This window comes from Drosophila ficusphila, unplaced genomic scaffold, assembly GCF_018152265.1.
Source record: "Drosophila ficusphila isolate 14025-0441.05 unplaced genomic scaffold, ASM1815226v1 contig_668, whole genome shotgun sequence".
NCBI lineage: Eukaryota > Metazoa > Arthropoda > Insecta > Diptera > Drosophilidae > Drosophila > Drosophila ficusphila.
Window position 1 is genome coordinate 856,382 of NW_025064601.1, and position 14,073 is coordinate 870,454.

The following is a 14,073-nucleotide window of genomic DNA, read 5'->3' on the forward strand; positions in this document are numbered from 1 at the left end:
ACATTTGGACGGATTCTGGAGGACGAGGACAGGACTCGGAGGCTGAAGGAGTTTGCTGAGGAAGTTTTCACCAGGAGATGGAAGAACTCATAGTTCCTTTTTTGCTCACGCCGTGTGGTTAGCGGAGAAGAATACTGCCACAGCCCACCATTGCTTGTCGTAGGAGGCGACTAATATGGCATGGGCACTCTATCCGGGCTTGTCGGAGCCAAAAGGGAGGGTCCACCGAACCCTGCATTTCGGTACCACGGGTTCCTACTGTTCCTACTGTCCTACTCAACGCGCATGAATGGATTAACGACGGACGTGTGTTTTCGACGTGCTCCATTAATTTGTGAATAACTTTTGATTCCGTGCGAATTAATTGCTAATTTTTAGCTTAAAATTCGCGGATTCGCCTAGCGATTAAAATCGTGTAGTTTTCCGGTCGGAAAAGTGCGGTTTTCCACGCGAAAACACGGTTTGCAAATTTGTAAACAACAGCACGTGCTGGGAATTTTCCGCTGCAGCTTGTGTGTGTGGGTGAGTAGAGCACAGCTTATTCTCCCCTACTCCCAATGGAGGGCGCGCTCTCTGAGAGCGAGCTGTCGGCGAGCAGTCGGGCCAGCAGTCGGCCCAGTAGTGCTGCGAGTACGGCGAGGCGTCGGCGCGGAAAGAGAGGGAAGGCGACGACGAGCGCGGTGCCGAAACCGACGCAGCCGAAGCTGTTGGCGCTTGACGTCAACGAGCCTCTGCCGGCGCCGGTAGGTGTGTTGGAGGAGAGCCCATTCTCCTCTCTCGAGGTGGCGTTGGCCTCAGCCTCTGCCGCTGCCGCTGGCGTCGCTGCCCTTTCCGCTGCTTCCCCCGCTGCCGCCTCCGCTGCTGCTCCCGCTGCTTCCCCTGCTGCTGCTCCCGCTGCTTCCCCTGCTGCTGCCCCCGCTGCTGCCCCTGCCGCTGCCCCCGCTGCTGCCCCCGCTGTCGCCAGGGATTCTGGTGGAGCCGCAGCTGCCCCCCTGTCCCCGTCTCCCCTCCCGTCGTCGCGTCCGTCCATGGTACGGTGGCCGAGCTGGCCAAGATCAAGGACGGATTCTTGGAAGAGGTTGTTGCGTCGAATTTATCGACCAAGCAGGCCTGCGCCATGATGCGGTGCTTAAATAGGTACGAGGGCCTGGTGCTTGCACTCTCGGCGCGGAATGCAGCCTTGGAGGCTCTCCGCGACCAGCAGCGAATGCCGCCGCCGCCGCCCCCGAAGTCCGTCATGGCGCAGGCTGTGGTCCCCATGCCACCTGCTGGGTATGCAGCCGCATATCCCAGCCTGCCAGCGTCTCAAGCTGCTCCGGTGCCTGCCCCGCGGAAGCCACGCGAGACGTGGTCCGCCGTTGTGGTGAGCAAGGACCCGACAGTGAGCGGAAAAGAGGTTGCAGAAAAGGTGCGCAGGGAGATCGCCCCTTCGCTTGGCGTACGTCTGCATGAGGTGAGAGGGCTTGCGCGTGGCGGTGCCATCATACGCACCCCCTCATCAGGCGAAATTCGGAAGGTTGTTGCAAACAAGAGGTTTGCAGAAGTCGGTCTGGAGGTGAAGCAGAGCCCGGTGCAGCGACCCAAGGTGGTCGTGAGCAACGTGGACACTGCGACGAAGCCAGCCGACTTCATGAAGGACCTGTATAAGAACAATTTTGCGGATGTGATGGACATGGCGTCCTTTGAAAAGGCGGTACACCTCGTCAAGCCATGGTCTGCGACTGACGGCGCCACTGTTAATGTGACGCTCGACGTCAATGCCGTGGCCCTTGAGGTGCTAGATGGAGCAAAGGCGTACATCGGCTGGTTCGCATACAACTGCCGAGCCTTGGTCCGCACGTACGCCTGCCATAGGTGCGTCGGATTTGACCACAATGTCGCCCAGTGCCGGTATAAGGAGAACGTGTGCCGCCAGTGCGGACAGAACGGTCACAGTGCGCGGAGTTGCACGAACCCGGTGGACTGCCGGAACTGCCGCTTCAAGGGGTATGCCTCGGGACACAATATGTTGTCCCCAAGCTGCCCAGTGTATGCGGCTGTGCTGGCGAGGGTGAATGCTAGACACTAATGTTTAGCTTCATCCAGGCAAACTGTGGCCGAGGCCGAGCTGCGACTGTCGAGCTCGGAGTCCGATTGAGGGAATCAGGATTTCTGTTCGCACTTTTGCAGGAGCCATATCCAGGCGTCGGGAGGATGGATGTGCTGCCTGAAGGAATGAGGATCTTCGCCGATCGGCGAGGGAAGGCAGCCATCCTAGTGAATCACCAGGATGTCATCTGCATGCCAGTGGAGCCCCTCACCACCGACCGCGGCGTATGCGTGAGCGTTAAAGGGAGTTTTGGCTCAATCTTCCTTTGCTCCGTATATTGCCAATTCGACGCCGACCTAGACCCTTATCTCAGATACATGGATGCGGTCCTGCTGCAGGCCAGCAGAACGCCGTGCATCATGGGACTTGATGCGAATGCAGTATCCCCCATGTGGTTTGGCAAACTCTCTCGGCAGACCGAGGGGCAAGCTAACCGCACCCGGGGTGAGCTGCTGTCTGAGTGGATGCTGGAGAAAGGAGTCGTCGCTCTTAACCAGCACAGTGAGGTGTTCACGTTCGATAGCGGCAGAGCCCGCAGCGATATCGACGTGACGATCGCCAACGAAGCAGCATCTATGTGGGCCACATATGAGTGGAGAGTGGGCGAGTGGGAGTTAAGTGATCACAACAGGATTACTGTTGTTGCCACAACAACTTCCACGCGTGCAGTTGAGAGCATAGCTCCTGTGCCGTCCTGGAACTTCTCCACTGCTCGCTGGCGATTGTTCGAAGAGGAGTTGGTGAGCCGGGCAGCCGGACTTTTGGAAGACTTCTCTGAATTGCCGTTGGACCAGCAAGTTTCTGCCCTGCGGCAAGTGGTGCACGGAGTGTGCGACCTTGCGCTGGGTAGGAAGACGCCGAGATCGCCTAGGAGGAGAGCACGTTGGTGGACCGCCGACCTCAGCTCTGCGCGCCGCGAAGTCAGGAGACTTCGGCGCAGGCTCCAGGACGCTCGCCGACGTGGCGACGTCGAAAGGACTGAGCTTCTTGTGGTCGAACTGAGGATTGCCTCAGCCGGCTACAAAAAGCTCATTCTGAAGGCGAAGGAGGACAGCTGGAGAAGCTTCGTGGGAGAGAACGCAGACGATCCATGGGGGCGCGTCTACAAGATTTGCCGCGGTCGTAACAAACGCTCGGAGATTGGGTGTCTTCGCGTAAATGGCGAGCTGGTCACCGACTGGAGTGACTGTGCGCGAGTGCTCCTCCGTAACTTTTTCCCAGTTGCGGAGTCAGATGCACCGATTGCCTACGCGGAGACAGTCCCACCGGCGCTCGATGAATTCGAGGTTGATGCTTGTGTCGCCAGGTTGAAGAGCAGACGCTCGCCTGGCATGGACGGCATCAACGGCACGATCTGCAAGGCGGTCTGGCGCGCCATACCTCAATACCTCACGAGGCTCTTTTCCCGATGCATCCGGTCGGGGTACTTTCCCAGCGAGTGGAAGTGTCCACGTGTAGTGGCGCTACTCAAGGGACCCGACAAGGACAAGTGCGAGCCATCCTCGTACAGGGGAATCTGCCTGCTGCCCGTTTTCGGCAAGGTGCTTGAGGGAATCATGGTAAATCGCGTTAGAGAAGTTCTTCCGGAAGGCTGCAGATGGCAGTTCGGATTTCGCCGAGGACGATGTGTGGAGGAAGCTTGGAGACACGTAAAGAGCAGTGTCGCCGCCAGCACGGCGCGATACGTGCTTGGAGTTTTCGTGGACTTCAAAGGAGCTTTCGACAACGTCGAATGGTGCGCTGCACTGCGCCGATTGGCCGAGTTGGGATGCCGGGAAATGAGCTTGTGGCGAAGCTTCTTCTCCGGCCGAAGAGCAGTGATCCGAAGCAGTGTTGGTACCGTGGACGTACCAGTCACTAGAGGCTGCCCGCAGGGGTCAATCAGTGGCCCATTTATTTGGGATCTACTGATGGATGTACTGCTACAGCGCCTTGAGCCGTACTGCGCCCACAGCGCGTACGCGGATGACCTGCTTCTTCTCATCGAGGGAAACTCCCGACTCGTGCTTGAAGAAAAAGGAGCGCAACTAATGTCCATTGTTGAAACGTGGGGAGCAGAAATCGGTGTAACCGTTTCCACCAGCAAGACGGTGGTTATGCTGCTGAAGGGCAACATGGCGCGCACGCCATTGGTAAGACTTGCAGGAGCAAGCTTGCCATATGTCCGCAGCTGCCGGTACCTTGGCATCAAAGTCAGCGAGCGCATGGGCTTCATGGTGCACATCATGTCGCTCAGAATGCGGATCGCGGGAGTTGTTGGAGCATTGGCGCCTGTGCTTCGAGCTGACTGGGGCCTCAGTCCTCGAACCAGGCGGACCATATATGCCGGACTCTTAGCACCCTGTGTGCTCTTTGGTGCCTCGGTATGGTATGTCAGTACGACGAGGCAAATAGTGGCCAGGAGGCGACTTATTGCCTGCCAAAGGCTGATCCTACTAGGAAGTCTTCCGGTATGCCGAACAGTGTCTTCCCTGGCACTGCAGGTTCTTGCTGGAGCTCCCCCGCTTGACTTAGCAGCAATGAAAATTGCTGTTAAGTTCAAGCTGAAGCGTGGATACCCGTTGGAGGAATACGACTGGCTCTACGGCGAAGACCTTTCAGGTCTAAGCTGGAAGCAGAGAATGGAGCGGATTGACGAGTGCCTATTGCATGATTGGCAGGACAGATGGGATGATGTGGACTCCCCAGGACGGGTGACCCACAATTTCATCCCCAATGTCAGCCTCGTCCATCGAAATCCCAATTTTGGGTTTTCGATGCGCATGGGATTCCTGCTTACAGGGCACGGGTCGTTGAACGCATTTCTGCATAGCAGAGCTCTTAGCGATACCGCCGCATGCTCATGTGGCGATCCTAACGAGGATTGGGAGCACATCCTTTGTGCTTGCCCCCACTATGCAGATTTGCGCGACCTCAATGGACTTGGTGTGCAGCGCGTTGGCGAAACCTGGACATTTGGACGGATTCTGGAGGACGAGGACAGGACTCGGAGGCTGAAGGAGTTTGCTGAGGAAGTTTTCACCAGGAGATGGAGGAACTCATAGTTCCTTTTTGCTCACGCCGTGTGGTTAGCGGAGAAGAATACTGCCACAGCCCACCATTGCTTGTCGTAGGAGGCGACTAATATGGCATGGGCACTCTATCCGGGCTTGTCGGAGCCAAAAGGGAGGGTCCACCGAACCCTGCATTTCGGTACCACGGGTTGAGCAGTGCCTTCCAAGGCTGCTCATTGAGGTCGGCCCCCTTGTGGGAGTATCGTGGTGGCTGTGGTTGATACCTATATCGCGGGTAGAACTTTCAAGTTCGACGAGGAGTTGCGTACATACGACTCGGGTGCTGTGACCCAAAGATCAGAAGAGATTTTAGATAGATCTCGCTCCTCAGCAAGGGGGAGTGTTTGCCCGACAAGCACACACTCGAATTGCTACCGGGATAGTTGCTACGTACATAGCTGTAGCTTCTATTTTGGGGAGTTGGTCTGGCGCTTAATCTAGACACATGCACTATATACATGGGTATATAAGAGTGTCGTGGCTGTACTCCCTTCAGTGTGGAACACGCCACGTTAAATAAAACTCGGAGGGATCCGAAACACACCTGTCCTACTCAACGCGCATGAATGGATTAACGACGGACGTGTGTTTTCGACGTGCTCCATTAATTTGTGAATAACTTTTGATTCCGTGCGAATTAATTGCTAATTTTTAGCTTAAAATTCGCGGATTCGCCTAGCGATTAAAATCGTGTAGTTTTCCGGTTGGAAAATTGCGGTTTTCCTCGCGAAAACAACGTGTGAAGTTTGTCAACAACAGCACGTGCTGGTAATTTTCCGCTGCAGCTTTGTGTGTGTGGGTGAGTAGAGCACAGTTTTTTACTCTCCCCTACTTCCAATGGAGGGCGCGCTCTCTGAGAGCGAGCTGTCGGCGAGCAGTCGGGCCAGCAGTCGGCCCAGTAGTGCTGCGAGTACGGCGAGGCGTCGGCGCGGAAAGAGAGGGAAGGCGACGACGAGCGCGGTGCCGAAACCGACGCAGCCGAAGCTGTTGCCGCTTGACGTCAACGAGCCTCTGCCGGCGCCGGTAGGTGTGTTGGAGGAGAGCCCATTCTCCTCTCTCGAGGTGGCGTTGGCCTCAGCCTCTGCCGCTGCCGCTGGCGTCGCTGCCCTTTCCGCTGCTTCCCCCGCTGCCGCCTCCGCTGCTGCTCCCGCTGCTTCCCCTGCTGCTGCTCCCGCTGCTTCCCCTGCTGCTGCCCCCGCTGCTGCCCCTGCCGCTGCCCCCGCTGTCGCCAGGGATTCTGGTGGAGCCGCAGCTGCCCCCCTGTCCCCGTCTCCCCTCCCGTCGTCGCGTCCGTCCATGGTACGGTGGCCGAGCTGGCCAAGATCAAGGACGGATTCTTGGAAGAGGTTGTTGCGTCGAATTTATCGACCAAGCAGGCCTGCGCCATGATGCGGTGCTTAAATAGGTACGAGGGCCTGGTGCTTGCGCTCTCGGCGCGGAATGCAGCCTTGGAGGCTCTCCGCGACCAGCAGCGAATGCCGCCGCCGCCGCCCCCGAAGTCCGTCATGGCGCAGGCTGTGGTCCCCATGCCACCTGCTGGGTATGCAGCCGCATATCCCAGCCTGCCAGCGCCTCAAGCTGCTCCGGTGCCTGCCCCGCGGAAGCCACGCGAGACGTGGTCCGCTGTTGTGGTGAGCAAGGACCCGACAGTGAGCGGAAAAGAGGTTGCAGAAAAGGTGCGCAGGGAGATCGCCCCTTCGCTTGGCGTACGTCTGCATGAGGTGAGAGGGCTTGCGCGTGGCGGTGCCATCATACGCACCCCCTCATCAGGCAAAATTCGGAAGGTTGTTGCAAACAAGAGGTTTGCAGAAGTCGGTCTGAAGCAGAGCCCGGTGCAGCGACCCAAGGTGGTCGTGAGCAACGTGGACACTGCGACGAAGCCAGCCGACTTCATGAAGGACCTGTATAAGAACAATTTTGCGGATGTGATGGACATGGCGTCCTTTGAAAAGGCGGTACACCTCGTCAAGCCATGGTCTGCGACTGACGGCGCCACTGTTAATGTGACGCTCGACGTCAATGCCGTGGCCCTTGAGGTGCTAGATGGAGCAAAGGCGTACATCGGCTGGTTCGCATACAACTGCCGAGCCTTGGTCCGCACGTACGCCTGCCATAGGTGCGTCGGATTTGACCACAAGGTCGCCCAGTGCCGGTATAAGGAGAACGTGTGCCGCCAGTGCGGACAGAACGGTCACAGTGCGCGGAGTTGCACGAACCCGGTGGACTGCCGGAACTGCCGCTTCAAGGGGTATGCCCCTTCGATAGCGGCAGAGCCCGCAGCGATATCGACGTGACGATCGCCAACGAAGCAGCATCTATGTGGGCCACATATGAGTGGAGAGTGGGCGAGTGGGAGTTAAGTGATCACAACAGGATTACTGTTGTTGCCACAACAACTTCCACGCGCGCAGTTGAGAGCATAGCTCCTGTGCCGTCCTGGAACTTCTTCACTGCTCGCTGGCGATTGTTCGAAGAGGAGTTGGTGAGCCGGGCAGCCGGACTTTTGGAAGACTTCTCTGAATCGCCGTTGGACCAGCAAGTTTCTGCCCTGCGGCAAGTGGTGCACGGAGTGTGCGACCTTGCGCTGGGTAGGAAGACGCCGAGATCGCCTAGGAGGAGAGCACGTTGGTGGACCGCCGACCTCAGCTCTGCGCGCCGCGAAGTCAGAAGACTTCGGCGCAGGCTCCAGGACGCCCGCCGACGGGGCGACGACGAAAGGACTGAGCTGCTTGTGGTCGAACTGAGGATCGCCTCAGCCGGCTACAAAAAGCTCATTCTGAAGGCGAAGGAGGACAGCTGGAGAAACTTCGTGGGAGAGAACGCAGATGATCCATGGGGGCGCGTCTACAAGATTTGCCGCGGTCGTAACAAACGCTCGGAGATTGGGTGTCTTCGCGTAAATGGCGAGCTGGTCACTGATTGGGGTGACTGTGCGCGAGTGCTCCTCCGTAACTTTTTCCCAGTTGCGGAGTCAGATGCACCGATTGCCTACGCGGAGACAGTCCCACCGGCGCTCGATGAATTCGAGGTTGATGCTTGTGTCGCCAGGTTGAAGAGCAGACGCTCGCCTGGCATGGACGGCATCAACGGCACGATCTGCAAGGCGGTCTGGCGCGCCATACCTCAATACCTCACGAGGCTATTTTCCCGGTGTATTCGGTCGGGGTACTTTCCCAGCGAGTGGAAGTGTCCACGTGTAGTGGCGCTACTCAAGGGACCCGACAAGGACAAGTGCGAGCCATCCTCGTACAGGGGAATCTGTCTGCTGCCCGTTTTCGGCAAGGTGCTTGAGGGAATCATGGTGAATCGCGTTAGAGAAGTTCTTCCGGAAGGCTGCAGATGGCAGTTTGGATTTCGCCGAGGACGATGTGTGGAGGAAGCTTGGAGACACGTAAAGAGCAGTGTCGCCGCCAGCACGGCGCGATACGTGCTTGGAGTTTTCGTGGACTTCAAAGGAGCTTTCGACAACGTCGAATGGTGCGCTGCACTGCGCCGATTGGCCGAGTTGGGATGCCGGGAAATGAGCTTGTGGCGAAGCTTCTTCTCCGGCCGAAGAGCAGTGATCCGAAGCAGTGTTGGTACCGTGGACGTACCAGTCACTAGAGGCTGCCCGCAGGGGTCAATCAGTGGCCCATTTATTTGGGATCTACTGATGGATGTACTGCTACAGCGCCTTGAGCCGTACTGCGCCCACAGCGCGTACGCGGATGACCTGCTTCTTCTCATCGAGGGAAACTCCCGACTCGTGCTTGAAGAAAAGAAGCGCAACTAATGTCCATTGTTGAAACGTGGGGAGCAGAAATTGGTGTAACCGTTTCCACCAGCAAGACGGTGGTTATGCTGCTGAAGGGCAACATGGCGCGCACGCCGCAGCTGCCGGTACCTTGGCATCAAAGTCAGTGAGCGCATGAGCTTCATGGTGCACATCACCTCGCTCAGAATGCGGATCACGGGAGTTGTTGGAGCATTGGCGCGTGTGCTTCGAGCCGACTGGGGCCTCAGTCCTCGAGCCAAGCGGACCATATATGCCGGACTCTTAGCACCCTGTGTGCTCTTTGGTGCCTCGGTATGGTATGTCAGTACGACGAGGCAAATAGTGGCCAGGAGGCGACTTATTGCCTACCAAAGGCTGATCCTACTTGGAAGCCTTCCGGTATGCCGAACAGTGTCTTCCCTGGCACTGCAGGTTCTTGCTGGAGCTCCCCCGCTTGACTTGGCTGCAATGAAAATTGCCGTTAAGTTCAAGCTGAAGCGTGGATACCCGTTGGAGGAATACGACTGGCTCTACGGCGAAGACCTTTCAGGTCTTAGCTGGAAGCAGAGAATGGAGCGGATTGACGAGGATTGCGTGAATGGCAGGACAGATGGGATGATGTGGACTCCCCAGGACGGGTGACCCACAACTTCATCCCAAATGTCGGCCTCGTCCATCGAAATCTCAATTTTGGGTTTTCGATGCGCATGGGATTCCTGCTTACAGGGCACGGGTCGTTGAACGCATTTCTGCATAGCAGAGCTCTCAGCGATACCGCCGCATGCTCATGTGGCGATCCTAGTGAGGATTGGGAGCACATCCTTTGTGCTTGCCCCCTTTATGCAGATTTGCGCGACCTCAATGGACTTGGTGTGCAGCGCGTTGGCGAAACCTGGACGTTTAGAAGGATTCTGGAGGACGAGGACAGGACTCGAAGGCTAAAGGAGTTTGCTGAGGAAGTTTTCACCAGGAGAGGGAGGAACTCCTAGTTCCTTTTGCTTACGCCGTGTGGTGAGCGGAGAAGAATACTGCCACAGCCCACCATTGCTTGTCGTAGGAGGCGACTAATATGGCATGGGCACTCTATCCGGGCTTGTCGGAGCCAAAAGGGAGGGTCCACCGAACCCTGCATTTCGGTACCACGGGTTGAGCAGTGCCTTCCAAGGCTGCTCATTGAGGTCGGCCCCCTTGTGGGAGAATCGTGGTGGCTGTGGTTGATACCTATATCGCGGGTAGAACTTTCAAGTTCGACGAGGAGTTGCGTATATACGACTCGGGTGCTGTGACCCTAAGATCAGAAGAGATTTTAGATAGATCTCGCTCCTCAGCAAGGGGAAGTGTTTGCCCGACAAGCACACACTCGAATTGCTACCGGGATAGATGCTACGTACATAGCTGTAGCTTCTATTTTGGGGCGTTAGTCTGGCGCTTAATCTAGACACATGCACTATATACATGGGTATATAAGAGTGTCGTGGCTGTACTCCCTTCAATGTGGAACACGCCACGTTAAATAAAACTCGGAGGGATCCGATACACACCTGTCCTACTCAATTAGTGACGCGCATGAATGGATTAACGACGGACGTGTTTTTCGCCGCTTTCTAGTTTAAACGGTCATTACTTTTGACTCCGTGCGAATAAATTGCTAATTTTTAGCTCAAAATTCGCGGAATCTGCAAGCGAGTATAATCGTCTAATTTTTCGGTTGGATGTTTTGTGAACAACAGCACGTGCTGGGAATTTTCCGCTGCCGCGGAATGTGGGTGAGTAAAGCTCGGCTTTAACCCTCTAATGCCACTTTCCACAAAAACGCATGTGAAATGAGTGCCTCAAGGCACTCTTGGGGCTTAGAGGGTTAAGCTCCCCCTGGTTCGAAAAGAGTCCGCCAGATGGCGCCACCACTCCCAATGGAGAAAGGTGGGCTCTCCGAGAGCGAGCTTTCGAAGAGCAGTCGGGCCAGCAGTGCGCCGAGTATGGCGAGGCGTCGACGTGGGAAGAGAGGAAAGGCGACGACGAGCGCGGTGCCGACGCCGACGCAGGCAAAGCTGTTGGCGCTTGACGTCAACGAGCGTCTGCCGGCGCCGGTCAGCGTCTGCTGGAGGAGAACCCGTTCTCCTCTCTCGAGGAGGCGTTGGCTGCAGCTGCAGCTGGCATCGCTGCCCATTTTTCTGCTTCCCTTGCTTGTGCCCCCGCTGCCACCAGAAATGCAGGTGCAGTCGCAGCTGCTCCTCCTGTCCCCATCTCCCCTCCGTCGTCGCGTCCGTCCCTGATACGGTGGCCGAGCTGGCCAAGATCAAGGACGAATTCTGGAACGAAGTTGTTGCGTCGAATATGTCGACCAAGCAGGCCTGTGCCATGATGCGGTGCCTAAAAAGGTACGAGGGCCTGGTGATTGCGCTATCGGCGCGGAATGCAGCCTTGGACGCTATCCGCGACCAGCAGCGAATGCCGCCGCCGCCTCCCCCGAAGTCCGTCATGGCGCAGGCTGTGGTCCCCATGCCACCTGCTGGGTATGCAGCCGCATATCCCAGCCTGCCAGCGCCTCAAGCTGCTCCGGTGCCTGACCCGCGGAAGCCACGCGAGACGTGGTCCGCCGTTGTGGTGAGCAAGGACCCGTCAGTGAATGGAAAGGAGGTTGCCGAAAAAGTGCGCAAGGAGATCGCCCCTTCGCTTGGCGTCCGCCTGCATGAGGTGAGAGGGCTTGCGCGTGGCGGTGCCATCATCCGCACCCCCTCATCAGGTGAGATTCGGAAGGTTGTCGCAAACAAGAAGTTTGCAGAAGTCGGTCTGGAGGTGAATCAGAGTCCGGTGCAGCGACCCAAGGTGGTCGTGAGCAACGTGGACACTGCGACGGAGCCAGCCGATTTTATGAAGGACCTGTACATCAGATGGCAATCCGCGGCATATAACTGCCGAGTCTTGATGCGCACGTACGCCTGCCATAGGTGCGTCGGATTCGACCACAAGGTCGCCCAGTGCCGATACAAGGAGAACGTGTGCCGCCAGTGCGGAAATAACGGCCACAGTGCTCGGAGTTGCACGAACCCGATGGACTGCCGCTTCAAGGGGTATGTCTCAGGACACAATATGTTGTCCTCAAGCTGCCCAGTGTATGCGGCTATGCTGGCGAGGGTGAATGCTAGACACTAATGTTTAGCTTCATCCAGGCAAACTGTTGCCGAGGCCAAGCTGCAACTGTCGAGCTCGGAGTTCGATTGAGGGAATCTGGATTTCTGTTCGCACTTTTGCAGGAGCCATATCCAGGCGTCAGGAGGATGGATGTGCTGCCTGAAGGAATGAGGATCTTCGCACTCTTACGGAACGGCCACCAAATATAGAAATCAGAACTTTGGAAATATCACATCATTAAAGGCAAATACGGTATATATATAATATAATATATATATCGAATATCGATATTTTGGCATTTATGGATTTTACGGCCTTACTATTATTTTATGCTTTTTCGTCCTCACCCTTCTTGGTTCCTTGAACAATAAACACGTGTGTCTGCTATAAAATTGAAATACTCTAAACAAAGTGTTTTTTCTTTATTTGCCTATTGGAAATATACAAAAAGAGGAATCAAGAAAAACTAAGGAGATATTAAGGATTGATATCTGTGTTCCACTACCTAAAGGCTCTGCGGATTGATCCGTTTCCTACAGATTTTCTAAAAGAACACTTAACCTGCTAATGTTGTTCGGTCATCCGCTAGAGCACAATTAACTGATATGGTGATGTGGCTCTGCTTATATAGGCCGCGTTGGTGGTTAGTGTGACCAGATCAGGTAACGGAATTGTCCCATCAGCTATCGGGTACTTTGGGTGGCGTGAGTGGCTAACGATTGTTATCGTTTGTCCAGGGTTGCGTGACAGGCGATTGTTATCGTATCCCCAGGGTTGCGTGAATGGCGGTCGATTGGTATCGTGTGCCCGCGCTTTTGAATTATATGTTTGTATTTACACGGAAGCTTGCGCATCCGAATTTCCTTGTTTTTTAGTTTTAATATGGAAATTTGTTTTGTAGTTGGGAATTTTTGTTTTTAGTTTTTTAAATAAAATAAGTGTTTTCTAAAATTTTAAATTTAAATTTTAAATTTTTTTGCTTTAAACTTTATTTTATTCTTGCACGGAATAAGCTTGGAGCCACTGTATGTTTCATTTTTTGTTGTGGCGGCGGGAGCCTATTCGAGCCGATGAATTTCAGGTTGGTGTCGGCAAGGCGAACACAAATATCACTGGATTGCCTGAGAATTGCAACCAGTTAGTTTTTTTTTTTATTTTCAACACAGTTCACAATGTTGAGACCGGGAAACAATAAATATAATTGCTTTTACAGAGAAATACGTGTTGACTATTTAGGAAGCCGGCAAACAATGAGAAGCTAAATCGTGATAATTGTAACGAACAACGGTGAGCTGATGTCAGTGGCGTAGATAGGGGGGGGATCAGGGGGATCAATCCCCCCCTTGGGTCTGAGAATTATAAGATGATAAAATCGAATTTTTTCCAGGCATGTGTTTTAATGTAAGCATAACATTTTTGAAGCGCCAGTATTTATTTTGTCTCAATGTGCAATACGGCAATTAATGGTAAAACTCTCAAAAAAAAACTCTCAAAAACACATATTCTGAGTCATATCCCCCTCATATCAAAAAGCTATCTACGCCACTGGCTGATGTTATCCCGAACTGTGAGCCCTGCACGCGTTTTATTCCGGCTTTAACTCGTCGGCAATTGTCGTGGTGTTCTAGAGAGGCTGCAGCTTTTGGGTGCTCATTTAAATCCTTAATAATTAAATTTTCTTGCGTGCAAAAAAAAAAAACAACGAGCCAAAATCGGCCGGATATAGAGATAGCATGACAAACGGACAGACAGAAAATAATAGAATTTTTCTCAACATACGCCACAAGATGTATGCGGGCGCGATATTAGCCCTCCCTTCCTTGGCCATGTCAATATTCCGAACATGATCTGCAACAGGCCCCATTAGAAAAAGGCAACTAAGGTGGCTCTCGGGTCAGCATGGAGTTAATAAGATTGGTTATCTACTCAGACATTATAATTTGTTTTTATTTCCTAAATATAAAGGCTAAAGATAATATAATCCATTACCCACCGTGCAACAATAAATTTCTTAATGAATAAATGTATATTTGTTGGAAAAGTAC